Here is an 18,665-nt window from a genome sequence, read left to right on the forward strand (position 1 = left end):
GTACGCGCAATGCCGTCGGGGGTACGCCAAATTCACATTTTTATTTTTAATTAAAACATTTAAAAATCTTCACATTTTCAAACAGTCCCTTTATATTTTCCAACAGGGCTATACATTTACATTTACATTTAAGTCATTTAGCAGACGCTCTTATCCAGAGCGACTTACAAATTGGTGCATTCACCTTATGACATCCAGTGGAACAGCCACTTTACAATAGTGCATCTAAATATTTTAAGGGGGGGGGTGAGAGGGATTACTTATCCTATCCTAGGTATTCCTTAAAGAGGTGGGGTTTCAGGTGTCTCCGGAAGGTGGTGATTGACTCCGCTGTCCTGGCGTCGTGAGGGAGTTTGTTCCACCATTGGGGGGCCAGAGCAGCGAACAGTTTTGACTGGGCTGAGCGGGAACTGTACTTCCTCAGTGGTAGGGAGGCGAGCAGGCCAGAGGTGGATGAACGCAGTGCCCTTGTTTGGGTGTAGGGCCTGATCAGAGCCTGGAGGTACTGAGGTGCCGTTCCCCTCACAGCTCCGTAGGCAAGCACCATGGTCTTGTAGCGGATGCTAGGACAGGCAAGCCCCATACTATTGTGGAGGACTTATTTCTTCCTGCTGCCGCGGATATGGCTGGGACAATACTGCTCCCGATGCCACTTGGGTACACTGCAGCATCCACCGAGAGGCTCTTGCTGCCTGACAGCTTGAAAGACGTTTTGGACACTACAGTGAAAATCTTCTGATAGGCTAATTGACATCATTTGAGTCAATTGGTGGTATTCCTGTGGATGTATGTCAAGGCCTACCTTCAAACTCAGTGCCTCTTTGCTTGACATCATGGGGAAATCAAAAGAAATCAGCCAAGACCTCAGAAAAACAATATAGACCTCCATAAGTCTGGTTCATCCTTGGGAGCAATTTCCAAATGCCTGAAGGTACCACGTTCATCTGTACAAACAATAGTACGCAAGTATAAACACCATGGGACCACGCAGCCGTCATACCGCTCAGGAAGGAGACAGTTTGGCCATAATGACCATCATTGTGTTTGGAGGAAAAGGGGGAGGCTTGCAAGCCGGAGAACACCATCCCAACCGTGAACCACAGTGGTTGCAGCATAATGTTGTAGAGGTGCTTTGCTGCAGGAGGGACTGGTGCGCTTCACAAAATAGATGGCATCATGAGTACGGAGAATTATGTGGATATATTGAAGCAACATCTCAAGGCATCAGTCAGGAAGTTAAAGCTCTTCCAAATAGACAATGACCCCAAGCATACTTCTAAAGTTGTGGCAAAATGGCTTAAGGACAACAAAGTCAAGGTATTGGAGTGGCCATCACAAAGCCCTGACCTTAATTATATGGAAAATTTGTGGGCAGAACTGAAAAAGCATGTGTGAGCAAGGAGGCCTTCAAATCTGACTCAGTTGCACCAGCTCTGTCAGGAGGAATGGGGCAAGATTCACCCAATTTATTGTGGGAAGCTTGTGGAAGGCTACCCAAAACCTTTGACCCAAGTTAAACAATTTAAAAGGCAATTCTACCAAATACTAACTGAGTTTATGTAAACTTCTGACCCACTGGGAATGTGATGAAAGAAATAAAAGCTGAAATAAATCATTCTCTCTACTATTATTCGGACATTTCACATTCTTAAAATAAAGTGGTGATCCTAACTGACCTTAAACAGGGAATTTTTACTAGTATTAAAATGTCAGGAATTGTGAAAAACTGATTTGAAATGTATTTGGCTAAGGTGTACAGTGGGGCAAAAAAAGTATTTAGTCAGCTACCAATTGTACAAGTTCTCCAACTTAAAAAGATGAGAGAGGCCTGTAATCAGTAAGGTCAGGGTGTGACAGTACCCGGCTGCAAACCTAAACCTATATGGGAGGGTCTGGGTGGGCATCTAACTTTGGTGGTGGTTTAGGTTCTGGACGCCCCTTCTTTACACTGAGGGCTGGGGACCCCGGGCTGAGGACCGTCGTGGGAGTTTCCGGTCTGTGGCCCGTCGTGGGAGTTTCCGGTCTGTGGCCCGTCGTTGCAGGTTCCGGTCTGTGGCCCGTCGTTGCAGGTTCCGGTCTGTGGCCCGTCGTTGCAGGTTCCGGTCTGTGGCCCGTCGTTGCAGGTTCTGGTCTGTGGCCCGTCGTTGGAGGTTCCGGTCTGTGGCCCGTCGTCGGATGCTCTGGACTGGGTACTGTCGTCGAATGCTCTGGACTGGGTACTGTCGCCGGACGCTCTGGACTGGCGAAGCGCACTGTAGGCCTGGTGCGTGGTGCCGGCACTGGTGGTACCGGGCTGGGGACCCGCAACTCATGGCGAGTGCGAGGAGCAGGAACAGGGAGTACTGGACCCTGGAGGTGCACTGGAGGCCTGGTGCGTGGTGCCGGCACTGGTGGTACCGGGTTAGGGACACGCACCTCAGGGCGAGTGCAGGGAGGAGGAACAGGGCATACTGGGCTCTGGAGACCCACAGGAAGCCTGGTGCGTGGTGTTGGCACTGGTGGTACTGGGCTGGGGACACGCACCTCAGGGCAAGTGTGGGGATGGAGGAACAGGACCTACTGGACTGTCGAGGCGCACTGGAGGTCTGGAGTGTAGAGCTGACACAACCCGCCCTGGCTGGATGTTTATTTTCGCCCTGCAAATGCAGGGCACTGCACAGGACGGAGAAACAGTACGCAGAGCCGGCGCAGAATATCCTGGAGACCAGGAGCGCTAAGCCGGCACCCTCCTTCCTGACTGGATGCCCATTCTAGCCCGGCCAATGCGAGGAGCTGGAATAGAACCCACCGAGCTAGAATAGCGCACTGGAGACATCACGTGCATCTCTGCATAACACTGTGCCTGACCAGTTTCACGCTCCCCACGGTAAGCACGAGGAGTTGGCTCAGGTCTGCTACCTGACTCAGCCAATCTCCTCGTTAGCCCCCCCCCTCCAAAAAAAACAAATCTTGGGGCTGCCTCTCGGGCTTCCGTGCTAGTCGTGTTCCCTTATCATCGCCGTTCCTCCAGTGCTATCTCCACTTGCCTCCATGGTAGACGATCCTCTCCTGCCAGTACCTCCTCCCACATCCAGGATCCTTTACCGTCCAGTATTTCATCCCATGTCCGTGCTGTCTGCTCCATTATACGCTGCTCCTCCTTTTCATGCTGCTTGGTCCTTTTTTGGTGGGGTATTCTGTCACGTTCGTTGTAACGAGAAGAACAAGGCGCAGCATGATGAGAATACTCTTTATTAAAGGAAGAACACTTAAACTAACAAAACGAACATGAAGCTATAAACACTGGTGCTGACATGCAACTATACATAGACAAAACAACAAAACGACCGTGACGCTATAAACACTGGTGCTGACACAGGCCCCTATACATAGGCAATAACTCACAAAATACCCAAGGAATATGGCTACCTAAATAGGATCCCCAATCAGAGACAACGATATACAGCTGCCTCTGATTGAGAACCAATCTAGGCAACCATAGACATAAAAATACCTAGACTAGAATCAACCCCATAAACATACAAAAACCCTAGACAGGAAAACACATATATCACCCTCGTCACACCCTGACCTAACCAAAATAATAAAGAAAAGTAAGAATACTAAGGTCAGGGCGTGACAGTGTCTTCCGCATTTAACCCAACCCCTCTGAATCAGAGAGGTGCGATTACTCATAAAACACTAAGGAGCACAAACAAGCAGCAGATCTCTCTGTTGCGTTTACAAGATGAAGAGGACCATCTTTGAAGTTTAGTGCATTATCAAATTGTACTGACATGTCAGGATACTGCTGAGCAAAGTGCTGCTCAGCACTTGCTGCTTTCTTCAGATGAGAAGGGATCACTCCTAAAGATTTATACCCTGGTCAATGTAGATCCCACATCTTCCCTATACATGTCTGCCTGTACTGTGGCGCAAGGCACCAGCTCTTCCCCAGTCTTTTAAGGGCATCCTCATCCATACTCTGCCAAGTGATCGGGTCTTCCTTTGCCTGCAAGATTGTGAGATGGTACACCAAAAAAGAAGCAATGTTAAGATAACTATTTGAAGTCAGCAAATTTAAGAGATAAAGAATATGGACAAATGTAATTGTATTGTTCCAGCCATCACTAACACCTCATGTAATTAACTAATTGTGGTTTAAATTGTAGGCCAAGAATAGTTGAACATTGTGTTTGTCCTGGGCAGCAATACAACTGTGCACAGAGTGCAGTTTCCTGGGACAGAAATCACCAACGTCTGTATTTTAGAATGAACTTCATATGTTACATTGAGCCGACAATTGTGCATGATAGAGAATAACATGAGTGGACTGAAATGTATATATTTATACTGTATATAGTTTAAATTAAAATGACAACAATATAATACAATGCAATATAAAGACAATACGAATGGCCACTCCACTGTGGGTGCTCTGGTCATTGGGTACGCTTGCCCCCACCCGCCCATAGATGCTGGCAGGGTGCCACCAGGACCAGCACACACAGTGTGAAACCAAAACACAAAACATAAATAACTAAACACAAAACATACAATAATCACATTCCCACCCTCACACCCGATTGGAGGACCTCAAGCAGTTATACTGTGTATTTGTGGATGCATGTATTCCCACATTTATTCAATCAAACCTTCAGACAACCACTATCAACCCATCTTTCCCAGTAAATCATCATTCTACCATTTCTCTCCAATATACTGTATCCCAATATATCCCTCCATTCTACCATTGTGTCTCACTAGGGACTTGAACCTCCCCATATGCAACATTTCTGCTGCAATTGCCCCAAAAATAAACACTTTACCCAAGAGCACAATGATATTTCTTATTGAATGACTGTAGTCCTTCAAATCCCCCAACAATACAGTTTACAGTCTCTCTCTCTCTCTCTCTCTCTCTCTCTCTCTCTCTCTCTCTCTCTCTCTCTCTCTCTCTCTCTCTCTGTCTCTCTCTGTCTCTCTGTTTCTCTCTCTCTCTGTCTCTCTCTCTCTCTCTCTCTCTCTCTCTCTCTCTCTCTCTCTCTCTCTCTCTCTCTCTCTCTCTCTCTCTCTCTCTCTCTCTCTCTCTCTCTCTCTCTCTGTCTCTCTCTGTCTCTCTGTTTCTCTCTCTCTCTGTCTCTCTCTCTCTCTCTCTCTCTCTCTCTCTCTCTCTCTCTCTCTCTCTCTCTCTCTCTCTCTCTCTCTCTCTCTCTCTCTGTCTCTCTCTCTGTTTCTCTCTGTCTCTCTCTCTCTGTCTCTCTCTGTCTCTCTCTCTGTTATCTCTCTGTCTCTGTCTCTCTCTCCCTCTCTCTCTCTCTCTCTCTCTCTCTCTCTGTCTCTCTCTCTGTTTCTCTCTGTTTCTCTCTGTCTCTCTCTCTGTCTCTCTCTCTCTGTTTCTCTCTCTCTGTTTCTCTCTCTCTGTTTCTCTCTCTCTGTTTCTCTCTCTCTCTCTCTCTCTCTCTCTCTCTCTCTCTCTCTCTCTCTCTCTCTCTCTCTCTCTCTCTCTTCTCACAGAAGTTTACCGATATGCTCGTCTGTCCTATGGACCTTGTTTTGATGACCCCCCCCCACACACACACACTGTTGATTGCTTTTAATGATTGTCAACTGTGCTGAATTGTTTATGTCATATGTAAAATATAGTTCTAGGTTCTGTAAACTGTCTAAAATTGTATGTTTTCAATGTTGCATGCTCTTCTCTTTGGTGTTTGTGTATGGAGGTGTATTACAGGTATATAAAATACATTCCATTGCAAAAATAAAGAAAAATAAAACAGTTCACTGCTAAAACGCACAGCAGCACTAACTAGCAGCAGATCTCTCTGTTGTGTTTACAAGATATGAGAGGGCATCATGAAGAGGACCATCTTTGGAGTTTAGTGCTTAGTGTTTAGTGTATCAAATAGAACTGACATGTACTGCTGAGCAAAGTGCACTTGATCTGTTTAGTCAAATCAAATCAAATGTATTTATATAGCCCTTCGTACATCAGCTGATTTCTCAAAGTGCTGTACAGAAACCCAGCCTAAAACCCCAAACAGCAAGCAATGCAGGTGTTGAAGCACGTTGGCTAGGAAAAACTCCCTAGAAAGGCAAAAACCTAGGAAGAAACCTAGAGAGGAACCAGGCTATGAGGGGTGGCCTGTCCTCTTCTGGCTGTGCCTGGTGGAGATTATAACAGAACATGGCCAAATTGTTCAAATGTTCATAAATGACCAGCATGGTCAAATAATAGGTTTGGGACAGGTAGCACGTCCGGTGAACAGGTCAGGATTCCATAGCCGCAGGCAGAACAGTTGAAACTGGAACAGCAGCACGGCCAGGTGGACTGGGGACAGCAAGGAGTCATCATGCCAGGTAGTCCTGAGGCATGGTCCGAGGGCTCAGGTCCTACGAGAGAGAGAAAGAGAATTAGAGAGAGCATACTTAAATTCACACAGGACACCAGATAAGACAGGAGAAGTACTCCAGATATAACAAACTGACCCTAGTCCCCCGACACATAAACTATTGCAGCATAAATACTGTTTACTTCAGATGAGAAGGGATCGGTCCCAAAGATTGATACCCTGATCAACGTAGATCCCACATCTTCCCTATACATGTCTGCCTGTACTGTGGCGCAATGCACCAGCTCTTCCCCAGTCTTTTAAGGGCATCCTCATCCATACTCTGCCAAGTGATCGGGTCTTCCTTTGCCTGCAAGATTGTGAGATGGTACACCAAAAAAGAAGCAATGTTAAGATAACTATTTGAAGTCAGCAAATTTAAGAGATAAAGAATATGGACAAATGTAATTGTATTGTTCCAGCCATCACTAACACCTCATTTAATTAACTCATTGTGGTTTAAATTATAGGTCAAGAATAGTTGAACATAGTGTTTGTCCTGGGCAGCAATACAAATTTGCACAGAGTGCAGTTTCCTGGGAAAGAAATAACCTACTTCTGTATTTTAGAATGAACTTCATATGTTACAATGAGCTGACAATTATGTCATAGAGAATAACATGAGTGGATGTAAAATTATATATACTGTATATATATATATATATATATATATATATATATATATATATATATATATCATTTGAATTAAAACAACAATACAATACTAAGACAATAGGAATGGCCGCTCCCCTCAGTGGGTGCTCTGGTCAGTGGGTGCCTTGTCCCCACCTGACCCTTGATGCCGTCAGGGCGCCACCAGGACCAGCACACACAGTGCTCACAGCGTGAAACCAAAACACTAAATATAAATAACTAAACACAAAACATACAATAATCACATTCCCACCCTCACCCCTGATTGGAGAACCATATACTTTGTATATGCATTCATTCCCACATTAATTCAGTCAAACCTTCACACAGCCACATATCAACACATCTTTCCCAGTAAATAATCATTCTACCGTTTCCTCTTAAAATACATCCCTCCATTCTATCATGTTGTCTCACTAGGGACTTGAACCTCCCAATCTGCAAGATTTCTGCCAGAATTGCCCCACCAAAAAAACATGATATTTCCTATTGAAGGACTGTGGTCCTTCAAATCCCCCAACATTACAGTTTGCAGGTCCAACATTATGACATAACAACCATTCCTGGACCTGACTCCAAAAACAAGCCACAGATTGACAGTACCATTCGAGATGCTCTTTTGATTCTGTTTCTGCGTGGTAGTCTGCACAGACATGACAGTTGATTGATGCGTCAAATGTTGTTTTGTATATCAGTTCCTAAATCCTATGGGATGGTGTTGAGACTTCGACAATCTGTTCCCAACTATCTTGAATTTCTATGCAAAATAGTTGTGAACCAACTTGACCGTAGGTGACACTGATACGTTCTACGATTTACATTGAGTGTACCAAACAGTAAGGACACCTACTCTTTCCATGACATTGACTGACCAGGTGAATCCAGGTGAAAGCTATGATCCCTTACTGATGTCACTTGTTATAGATACCATTTAATCTGTGTAGATGAAGGGGAGGAAACAAGTCACATATTGATTTTTAAGCCTTGAGACAACTGAGACAGGGATTGTGAATGTGTGCCATTCAGATGGTGAATGGTCAAGACAAAATACTTAAGTGCCATTGAATGGGGTATGGTAGTAGGTGCCAGGTGCACCGGTTTGTGTGAAGAACTGCAGCGCTGCTGGGTTTCTCACTCACAGTTTCCTGTGTGTAAAAAAAAAGAAGATCCACCAACCGAAAGGACATTGAGACAATTCGACACAACTGTGGTAGCAGTGGAGTCAATATGGGCCAGCATCCCTGTGGAATGCTTTGACTCCTTGTAGAGTCCATGCCAAGACGAATTGAGGGTTTTCACGGGGCAAAAGGGTGTATGCAACTAAATATTAAGATGGTGTCCTTAATGTTTTGTACACTAAATTGGTCATTTTAAGCCATTATCATTTTTAAATTGGTAACAGACAAACTAATTCATTGCTTTCTCTTTTCAGTCACCGCCTCTTCCTTTTTGTGGCTGAGCTGCGACGAGTTGGTTATAATTTTGGAAAGAGCATACATTTCCTTCACCGTGATTAATTACTTGTTTGACAATTTTACCGTTTCATTTAAAAAGCAGGAAACTTTAAACAGGGTTCCATTGTCAATCAACCCGAAATGGATAGATTTAATCTGGATAACAGCAAAGAGACCCCCTTTTAAAAGTTGGATGTATTTAGATACAATTTCGGTATAATAGAAGCTTTAAGAGAGAGGTTTAATGTCTTAATATTTCATAGTTTTAGCCCTCCAAACTTGTATAAAAATATTCCCATTTAACTTTATCTGGTTTGCCATTCCATATAAAATGAAATATTTTTTTGCTCACATTACTTGAAAAAAGAATGTCCTGGAGTCGGTAGAGCCATAAATAGATATGTAAACTGCAATATCACTAGACAATTAAGCAGGGTAATTTTCATATAGATGGACAGATTACATCAACTGCACCATCTGGACATTTAATCGGGAGACCACATAGCAATTGTGTGTCTCTATTTCTATTATGCAGTAGTGATGTTGAACACTGCTGATTAATCTCCTGACTAAACTCCTGGGATAGGGTGATTTTCCTGTTGGACTGGAGGTGCCCAAGTTCTACATCTGTCTGAGTGATGGGTTGGGATGTGCTTCAACCGGCTTTGCTTTGCTTTATCTTGGCCAGGTCCCAATTGTAAATGAGAACTTGTTCTCAACTTGCCTACCTGGTTAAATAAAGGTGAAATAAATAAAAATAAAAACCTGAGAACAGAACAGAAACAAAAGGCCATATGGGGAGAAATTAAACTCACTGCTTCAATTTCAACTAAGCTATTGTTTTAAGAAGGTCATACCAAGGATCATTTTGCTATTTTATTTTGAATTTTTAAGAGCCCTTGAAGTATCTTGAAAAAATGTTTACATACTTTTTAAAGAAAAATTTAATTTGGCCTTACTGCTATTAGGCCATACAAACGCATTGAATAACAGATTCACTTCATGAAAAACAGATAGTCCTCCCCTAAAAGTTTTTTCTGAAGTGTCTATCTTATATCTGAGAGGTTTAAGAAACATCAGCAAACATGAATATATATATATATATATTTTACATGCATTTAAAATATATATTTTTTTGGCACTAAACCGTCCCTATTGATCATTCCATAAATGTTTTCAACTGGTAGCGGGGGACATTCAGACAAGTCTTTTGGGGCCTGTGAGTATCCTAGAGCAAAACAACCCACACGTACAGTACGTATATGTGGAAACCTCATCTTTCCACAGAGGAGTCATAATCGGGATTGTACAGAAACTTTTGTGACAAGACCAATTCTCGGGATGTCTCTGGACTGACAAAGGTTGCTCTATCTCTGTCACCTTTCAGCTCAGATGCAGAAGTGCGACATGGGCAGATACATCCAATGCAAAAAAACATATCTAGCTTAATTAAACTGACATATTTTTATGGCGAATTGTTTATTGTGCTAATTAGATTTCAGGGGGGCGCGGACATCGACTTGTTTTTTATAGCGGATGTTGTTAAAATGTCTTACCTCCAAACCAGTAGGGCACAACGGTTTTGTCCTGCCAAGCCAATGCAATGGAGTGAAATGAATGCATCAGTTGCCACCTGTCCCTGAAAAAAAAAATATGCAGTATCAGTCAAAAATTTGGACACACCTATTCCATCCAGGATTTTTCTATTTTTTCACTATTTACATCAAAACTATGTAATAACACATGTACAATCATGTAGTAACCAAAGAAGTGTCAAACAAATGAAAATATATTTTATATTTGAGATTCTTCAAAATTAGCCATTGCCTTGATGACAGCTTTGCACACTCTTGGCATTCTCTCAACCAGCTTCACCTGGAATGCTTTTCTAACAGTCTTGAAGGAGTTCCCACATATCTTTTCTAGTCTGCATTTACAAAAGCAGTCCAATTTCAACCTTTTTTTCAACTAATTCGTCTTTTGAAAAATCACATAAGATATTTTTAAATCAGATATTTTTCAGATCTGATCTGATTTAGTGAACAACAATCAGAATTGGGCTGCCTATGAATGTCCTAAAGGCAGCTTATTTCATCTACACCTGTATGGAAATGTGGGCACAATCAGAATGTGGACAAGATCAGGACAAAGAATGTATGTTAGAGCCAGGTAGCCTATACACAGGGCATTTGTCTCCTTGGCGACCTAGGCAACTTTGACCTTCTACCCCAACAAAACAAACTTTTCTGTATTTATTTTGCTCTGGAGAAGAAATGCATCTTTCAAAACTGGATAAACAAAAATAACTCCATACAGCATTAGCACCAACTGATCATTGAATATATACACATGGAACAAATCACAATGTCAACAACCTTTCAAACACCGAGTATGTTCTGGAAAACATTACTAGCTAATCTGAATTTCATCGCCACCTAATCAATTCAACCCCTTCATGTAGGCTAATTTCACTCTCTCACATGCATTGTATGCTAAGGAGCGCTAATTAAGACTACACTTTGCGGTCATTTGATCAGTTTATGGTTAAACCCAAGAGGAGTGGCTAGAAGTTAGTGTCATATGGCTCAATGCAATGCAGTTAATCTGGGTGGAAGGGCAGAGGAAGGAAAAACAACATGTTGACCGCAGCAGCACCTCTCTCTCTCTCTCTCTCTCTCTCTCTCTCTCTCTCTCTCTCTCTCTCTCTCTCTCTCTCTCTCTCTCTCTCTCTCTCTCTCTCAGAAGTTTACCAATTTGCTCGTCTGTCCTAGGCAACTTGTTTTGATTACCCCCACCCCCCACTGTTGATTGCTTTTAATTATTGTCAACTGTACTTGATTGTTTGTCATATGTAAATATAGTTATCGGTTCTGTTAACTGTCTAAAATGTTATGTTTTCAATATTGCATGCTCTTCTCTTTGGTGTTTGTGTATGAGGTGTATTACAGGTATATAAAATACATTCCAGAAAGAAAAGAAAGAAAAAGAAAGAAAACAGATCACTTGACACGTTCTGACCTTTATTTCCTTTGTTTTGTCTTTATTTAGTATGGTCAGGGCGTGAGTTGGGGTGGGCAGTCTATTTTTATGTTTCTATGTTTTTTCTATTTCTGTGTTCGGCCTGGTATGGTTCTCAATCAGAGGCAGCTGTTTATCGTTGTCCCTGATTGAGAACCATATTTGGTTAGCCTGGGTTTCACTGTTGGTTTGTGGGTGTTTGTTTCCGTGTGTGTGTTTTTCGCCACACGGTACTGTTTCGGTTTGGTTTATTTCACGGTATCGTTTATTCATTTGTATTTCATAGCGTCCAGTGCTTTTCTTATTAAAATCGTCATGAACATTTACCACGCCGCATCTTGGTCCGATCCTTACTCCTCTTCGGATGAAGAGGAGGAAATCTGCCGTTACATCACTGCTAAAACGCACAATGAAATCAAACACATCCGTATTTTAGAAATGTTACAATGAACTGACAATTCTGTGTGATGGAGAATAACATGAGTGGATGGAAAGTGACATATGTATATATATATATATATCATTTTAATTAGAACAACAGCAATATGAATGGCCGCTCCCCTCAGTGAGTGCTCTGGTCACTGGGTGTCCTTTCATCACCAGCCCGTAGACGCTGGCAATGCGCCACCAGGACCAGCATACACAGTGCACACAGCGTGAAACCCAAACACAAAACATAAATAATCACATTCCCACCCTCACCCCTGATTGGAGAACCATATACTTTGTATATGCATTCATTCCCACAATCATTCAGTCAAACCTTCAGACAGCCACATATCAACACATCTTTCCCAGTAAATAATCATTCTACCGTTTCCTCTTAAAATACATCCCTCCATTCTATCATGTTGTCTCACTAGGGACTTGAACCTCCCAATCTGCAACATTTATGCCGAAATTGCCCCACCAAAAAAACATGATATTTCCTATTGAAGGACTGTGGTCCTTCAAATCCCCCAACATTACAGTTTGCAGGTCCAAGCGCGACCTGACATTATGACATAACAACCATTCCTGGACCTGACTCCAAAAACAAGCCACAGACTGACAGTACCAAAATAGAGATGCGCTTTTGATTCTGTTTCTGCATGGTAGTCTGCAAGAGATGGATGTCTATGTTTGGGTCAAGTCAAGGCCAGACTAAAAGTAAATCATAATCAAACTCAGTATGTGGATTTAACAAGTGACATAAGTTAGGGGTCATAGCTTTAACCTGGATAGACCTGGTCAGTCTATATCAACTTTAAGGGTTCCTAATATTTTGTACACTCAGTGTGGATGTGGTGACACACGGCGAATAGTCACGCCTACGTTTTGCTTGACAAAATACATGGTCAGAGATAAGACGATCAGATAGAGTGGATATGGACTCTGTGGCCCCATCTCATTGGCTGTCCAGGAATTATACTGTCTATTCATATCATATCACACATAATCACATTAATGATGCTTTACCTTTGGGGCCATTGATGCATTGTTAATGATATTCTCCAGACTTCTTGGCCAACATCTGAGTTGAATTTACAAAGCTGATCAAGAAGGGGAGTGGGACGATGAACTTTATTGACTTTGTGTACAAAAAGTGTTTCGCCAAATTATTCATATATTAGTAATAACTATTAACTACTCACTATTCAATTGAAGAAACTGGTGCATTCTCAATTTACATAAAAGACAGCTGATTATAATAAAAGCCAACTCATGATTGACTGAGATTTCAGAGTGGAGGGATGCATTGTATGCTAAGGAGCGCTAATTAAGACTACACTTTGCGGTCATTTGATCAGTTTATGGTTAAACCCAAGAGGAGTGGCTAGAAGTTAGTGTCATATGGCTCAATGCAATGCAGTTAATCTGGGTGGAAGGGCAGAGGAAGGAAAAACAACATGTTGACCGCAGCAGCACCTCTCTCTCTCTCTCTCTCTCTCTCTCTCTCTCTCTCTCTCTCTCTCTCTCTCTCTCTCTCTCTCTCTCTCTCTCTCTCTCTCTCTCTCTCTCTCTCTCTCTCTCTCTCTCACACAATAGGATAATTGGATAATCAGGGAACAACAGGGGCCGAATGGACATATGTCTTCCTGTAATCCTTAGGTCAGAGGTCATTTGGAGTGTACTCAGTGGAGAGATGGGGTTGATGATGGGGGTCAGCTTGGGCAGGAAGCCCTGCTCATGAGGTACATGCTGCAGGCATTGGCGTCCATGGTGAAATCCCAGTCGGTATCCTCGGAGTCCAGTTTGGAGCCGAAATGGACGAACCTGGGAGAGGATGATGATGGGTGGTGGGCAATTTGATGATCCAAAATGGCAGTGTTCCAGGTTGTCATTTTTGCAGTTGCTCTGTCAATCTTAGATTGCTTTCATATTAATATGGTTCTTTAGGTGTGAAACATAACTGCATAAAAGGATGACATGGAGCCCCACCAAAGGCTTCTCGTTCACCTTTTCCCATCTACCTGTTGACCTGTACCAGACATTGAACCACCAAATTCTCATTCAAGTCAACCCTCTTCCACTTCCAGACCAGTATCAACGTTCAGGGAGACAAGAGTGGTTATTTACAGGGCCTGAGCAAGGTGCTGTGCAGATGAAAACATGTAAGCAGTTGTTGTTGCTGTAGGTTTTTTAAAATTTATTTTTTATTTCACCTTTATTTAACCAGGTAGGCTAGTTGAGAACAAGTTCTCATTTGCAACTGCGACCTGGCCAAGATAAAGCATAGCAGTGTGAACAGGCAACACAGAGTTACACATGGAGTAAACAATTAACAAGTCAATAACACAGTAGGAAAATCAAATCAAAATCAAATCAAATTTATTTATATAGCCCTTCGTACGTCAGCTGATATCTCAAAGTGCTGTACAGAAACCCAGCCTAAAACCCCAAACAGCAAACAATGCAGGTGTAAAAGCACGGTGGCTAGGAAAAACTCCCTAGAAAGGCCAAAACCTAGGAAGAAACCTAGAGAGGAACCGGGCTATGTGGGGTGGCCAGTCCTCTTCTGGCTGTGCCGGGTAGAGATTATAACAGAACATGACCAAGATGTTCAAATGTTCATAAATGACCAGCATGGTCAAATAATAATAAGGCAGAACAGTTGAAACTGGAGCAGCAGCACAGTCAGGTGGACTGGGGACAGCAAGGAGCCATCATGTCAGGTAGTCCTGGGGCACAGTCCTAGGGCTCAGGTCCTCCGAGAGAGAGAAAGAAAGAGAGAATTAGAGAGAGCATATGTGGGGTGGCCAGTCCTCTTCCGGCTGTGCCGGGTGGAGATTATAACAGAACGTGGCCAAGATGTTCAAATGTTCATAAATGACCAGCATGGTTGAATAATAGTAAGGCAGAACAGTTGAAACTGGAGCAGGAGCATGGCCAGGTGGACTGGGGACAGCAAGGAGTCCTCATGTCAGGTAGTCCTGGGACATGGTCCTAGGAAAAAAAGGGGAGTCTATATACATTGTGTGCAAAAGGCATGAGGAGGTAGGCGAATAATTACAATTTTGCAGATTAACACTGGAGTGATAAATGATCAGATGGTCATGTACAGGTAGAGATATTGGTGTGCAAAAGAGCAGAAAAGTAAATCAATAAAAACAGTATGGGGATGAGGTAGGTAAAAATGGGTGGGCTATTTGCCGATAGACTATGTACAGCTGCAGCGATCGGTTAGCTGCTCAGATAGCAGATGTTTGAAGTTAGTGAGGGAGATAAAAGTCTCCAACTTCAGCAATTTTTGCAATTCGTTCGGTTTACAATGATTAACACCAGTGCCATAGCTATTTAGGGACAGTGGGTGCAAATCAAATGCTGGAAATGAGCCCAAGCTAAAGTGTGGCGGCTCAATGCGTCTTGTTATTTCAATGTGTGAATTTTTTAAATCGCTTTAGTCCCTACACAAATAAATGAGTTGATGAGAGTGAAACAAGACCAGGAAAAAGCTCAACTTGAAACAACATTGAAGAATACCTCGACATGGTCAAACTCCACGGCCAGACCTTCCACTTGGCCCTTCTTGGTCACATCCTCCACTTTGGTCTCGATAGGCTATTTTAGATACACATCAGCCTGGTTAAACCAAACTGCATGCTGGTGAGCACAGCGTTTAGTCTGGCTACATAAACATGTGATTAGCTTCAATAAGCCCAACCTCGTACAAGAAGATGTGTCGCAGGGGGATGTATTGCAGGAGTAACATTTGTGCCTAGATTAGTAGGTTTTGGGTAGAGGAGCGTGCACGGAAAAGAGCAGTAGGACCGTACTATCTGAGAGGAATATCTAGTCTATATATACGTTAGGCATGGTTATTGAACGACCTTTGACCTATACACTAGACAATCAGTATGGCTGTGGACGACAAACTACTATGATCATAGACCATGTCATAGACATACATCGAGGCCAGAAATGTATGGTGGGAGGTTAGAAAGAGGTTAGCAAGAGATAAAGCCTTGAATTGTGTTTTTATGCAGCCTTTGAAAACACCAGTATTCTACTACCCCGAGAGGTAAGCATGAATGAGTTTAACACTCTCAGTGTGTTAACGTGAGTCAATTGCTCTCAAATCATAGAATTGGTCAAGGTTAGAGATAAGTTAGGATTAGATTTAGTGTTAAGGGCCACCGTTAGGCATATAGTTAGTGGACCATCATTGGGAAGTTCTGGGAACCATTCAAATTGGTTTAAAAAACATCATTTATATATGAACAAGGGGCACTCGTTCATTCTCAAGGTGCCCAGTAGATGGCAGTAGTAAACCATAAGAAACTACTGGGGAGGCCGTTGAGTTCCTTCAATCTACATGGATATCTGTTACTGTTGCTTGGGTTCACTATTTGACAAAGGCCTACAATGTATAAAGATAGACGATCATGACTTTCCACACAACATATTGGTAAAATGTTCGAATTAAAGCATATTATACCACACATCATGAATACGCCATGACGTAGATTGTACAACTCGTAGAGTGGATCTCAAATGCACGATAACTCTTCATAAATGGTCCCTTTATCAAGACGTGAAAGAACAGTACATACATCAACATTCAACCCTTTCCCATCCAAATCCATTCCCTTTTAAAATCCCTTCATCTCCTCGGGCCTCAGCTGCATCATTGGCCATAAAGCAGACCATTTGAGAACAGTGTGTCCTGAAAAAGAGTTTACTTTTGTATGATCTCTTCACTTTGTCAGTAGTAAGTGGCAGATGGAGACTGTATGTAGGTTTTTTCCTTCCCTCACTCTTCTCAGTGTTTTTCAATGTAATGGCTTTTTACCTCTTCTGATCGGAAAGTGCTTGAATAGAGATCAGTGGCTCTTGCCCACACACACACACACACACACACACACACACACACACACACACACACACACACACACACACACACACACACACACACACACACACACACACACACACACACACACACACACACACACACACACACACACACACACACACACACACACACACACACACACACACACACACACACACACACACACACACACACACACCCCTCAAGAAGCATTGCTTCAAAGAACCCAATCAAGACATGGGCAATATGATCCAATCCCAGCAGTGATTACTAATTACCTATAAGCTAGGCCTTTCTTTTCTGGCAAGACATCGCACCACAGGAACTCTTGGATGAATGTAATTAATCATTAATGTGCAAGCAGAGTGTGGAGTCTGGAAAGAAGTGTTACAGGATATTATTTGGTAGGCAGATAATCTTTGTTCTGAAAATATACAGCTTTGTAGCTTGAGATCCCTGAAGAGGTAGCATGTCATGGTAAGATGCTGCAAGGCCTTGGTTTCAATTGCCTTTATAATATTCCACAGAGGCTACAGCGCTACACTACGTGTGTTCAATAGCTGTAAGCTAAGTACCGGCTAAGCACATTTTGACTTTATTAGTCGTTGGGAACTTGACTCGTTCCATAACTTTAGAAATAAGGACTTTTAAAAAAAATAGACACTTCACTTTGCAGCACTATTGTAAACTCTAGTGCTTTGCATAACTTTGCTCATGTTTCTGGCTGATAGGAACCCTCACAAACAAACCTGTCGGTACTGGACACACAAACACACACACACACACACTGCGGGGGCTTGGCGAGGGAAAGAGTGCACGTCAATGGAAAGAGAGTGCTCATCAATGGAAAAAGAGAGTGCACGTCAGGATAGTGGAGCCCATGTACAGAAATAACAATTCATTCACCAAAGTGACATATGCCTAACATTTATTTGAGTTAAGGCTGGTTTATAACTGTTCAATATGTCAACATGTCTGTAGACCACTAGAATATTTCTACAGGCAGTCGGTACATCTAGTATACACCAGCCTTTACAATAGAAAGCTGTGTTGGTTCTACAATCCTGAACAAACCAGTTATCTATCTCCATATTTTCCCCGCGGAGAGGGTACAGTAATAGCAGGAATCAGCCTAAAGGGCCTAAATGTTCACAACAAGAACCAGGGAAGATGAATGAACATTATAAGCCAGAAAATATATCATCTATAAATAATTGTGTATGAAATGTGGTTGTGCAAATGGTAATACTGTGGATGAATAAAAACAACATTATTATTATTATTATTATTACTGTTAAAAAAATCGCAGTCAGTATGGTGAAGTTGACGTTGTTGTTGTGGTAAAATAAAGGCTTGTTCTAAATTAACATGTAGCTTATTTTAACATAGTCTTCAGTCTAGACCTTGATTATATCAATCAGGTGTGTTCGTGCTGGGCTGGAACGAAAGCCTGAAAAGTAGCTCTCCAGGACCTTCCCTGTCATATGAGCAGATACTGGTAGATCTGCAAGCCGATATAATACAGCCATCTGATCCTCTCCCTGTTGTAGTGTTATGCTTTATATGAAGAATCCGGAGGTGAACATCGCTTTGGTTGACTTTAATGAAACAATAAGTAGCATAACACAGGAGACTGTCTTCACTGGGCTTGTTACGATGGATGCAGGCGGACCAACTTGCCCAATCATCTTTTACAGTGTCTTTGGAAAGTATTCAGACCCCTTGACTTTTTCCATATTCTGTTAGGTTCTACACACAATACCTCATTATGACAAAGCAAAAACAGTAAAAAAGTTTGCTAATTTAAAAAAAAAAAAACTGGTATATCACATTAACTTCAGTATTCAGACCCTT

At 42.4% G+C, this 18,665-nt stretch overlaps 1 long non-coding RNA gene across 1 annotated transcript in view; it reads right to left on the reverse strand.

Moving 5' to 3' along the window:
* Nucleotides 1-6,312: 6,312 nt before the first annotated feature.
* LOC124012040 overlaps nt 6,313-18,665 on the reverse strand; it is a 76,777-nt gene continuing 64,424 nt past the window's right edge. The window contains exons 3-5 of the long non-coding RNA XR_006834644.1: nt 10,036-10,118; nt 6,551-6,681; nt 6,313-6,372 (exon numbers count right to left, since the gene is read on the reverse strand). This is a non-coding gene — a long non-coding RNA (uncharacterized LOC124012040). The remainder of the gene's footprint in view (nt 6,373-6,550; nt 6,682-10,035; nt 10,119-18,665) is intronic.

The sequence above is a fragment of the Oncorhynchus gorbuscha genome, linkage group LG24, assembly GCF_021184085.1.
Source record: "Oncorhynchus gorbuscha isolate QuinsamMale2020 ecotype Even-year linkage group LG24, OgorEven_v1.0, whole genome shotgun sequence".
Classification (NCBI taxonomy): Eukaryota; Metazoa; Chordata; class Actinopteri; order Salmoniformes; family Salmonidae; genus Oncorhynchus; species Oncorhynchus gorbuscha.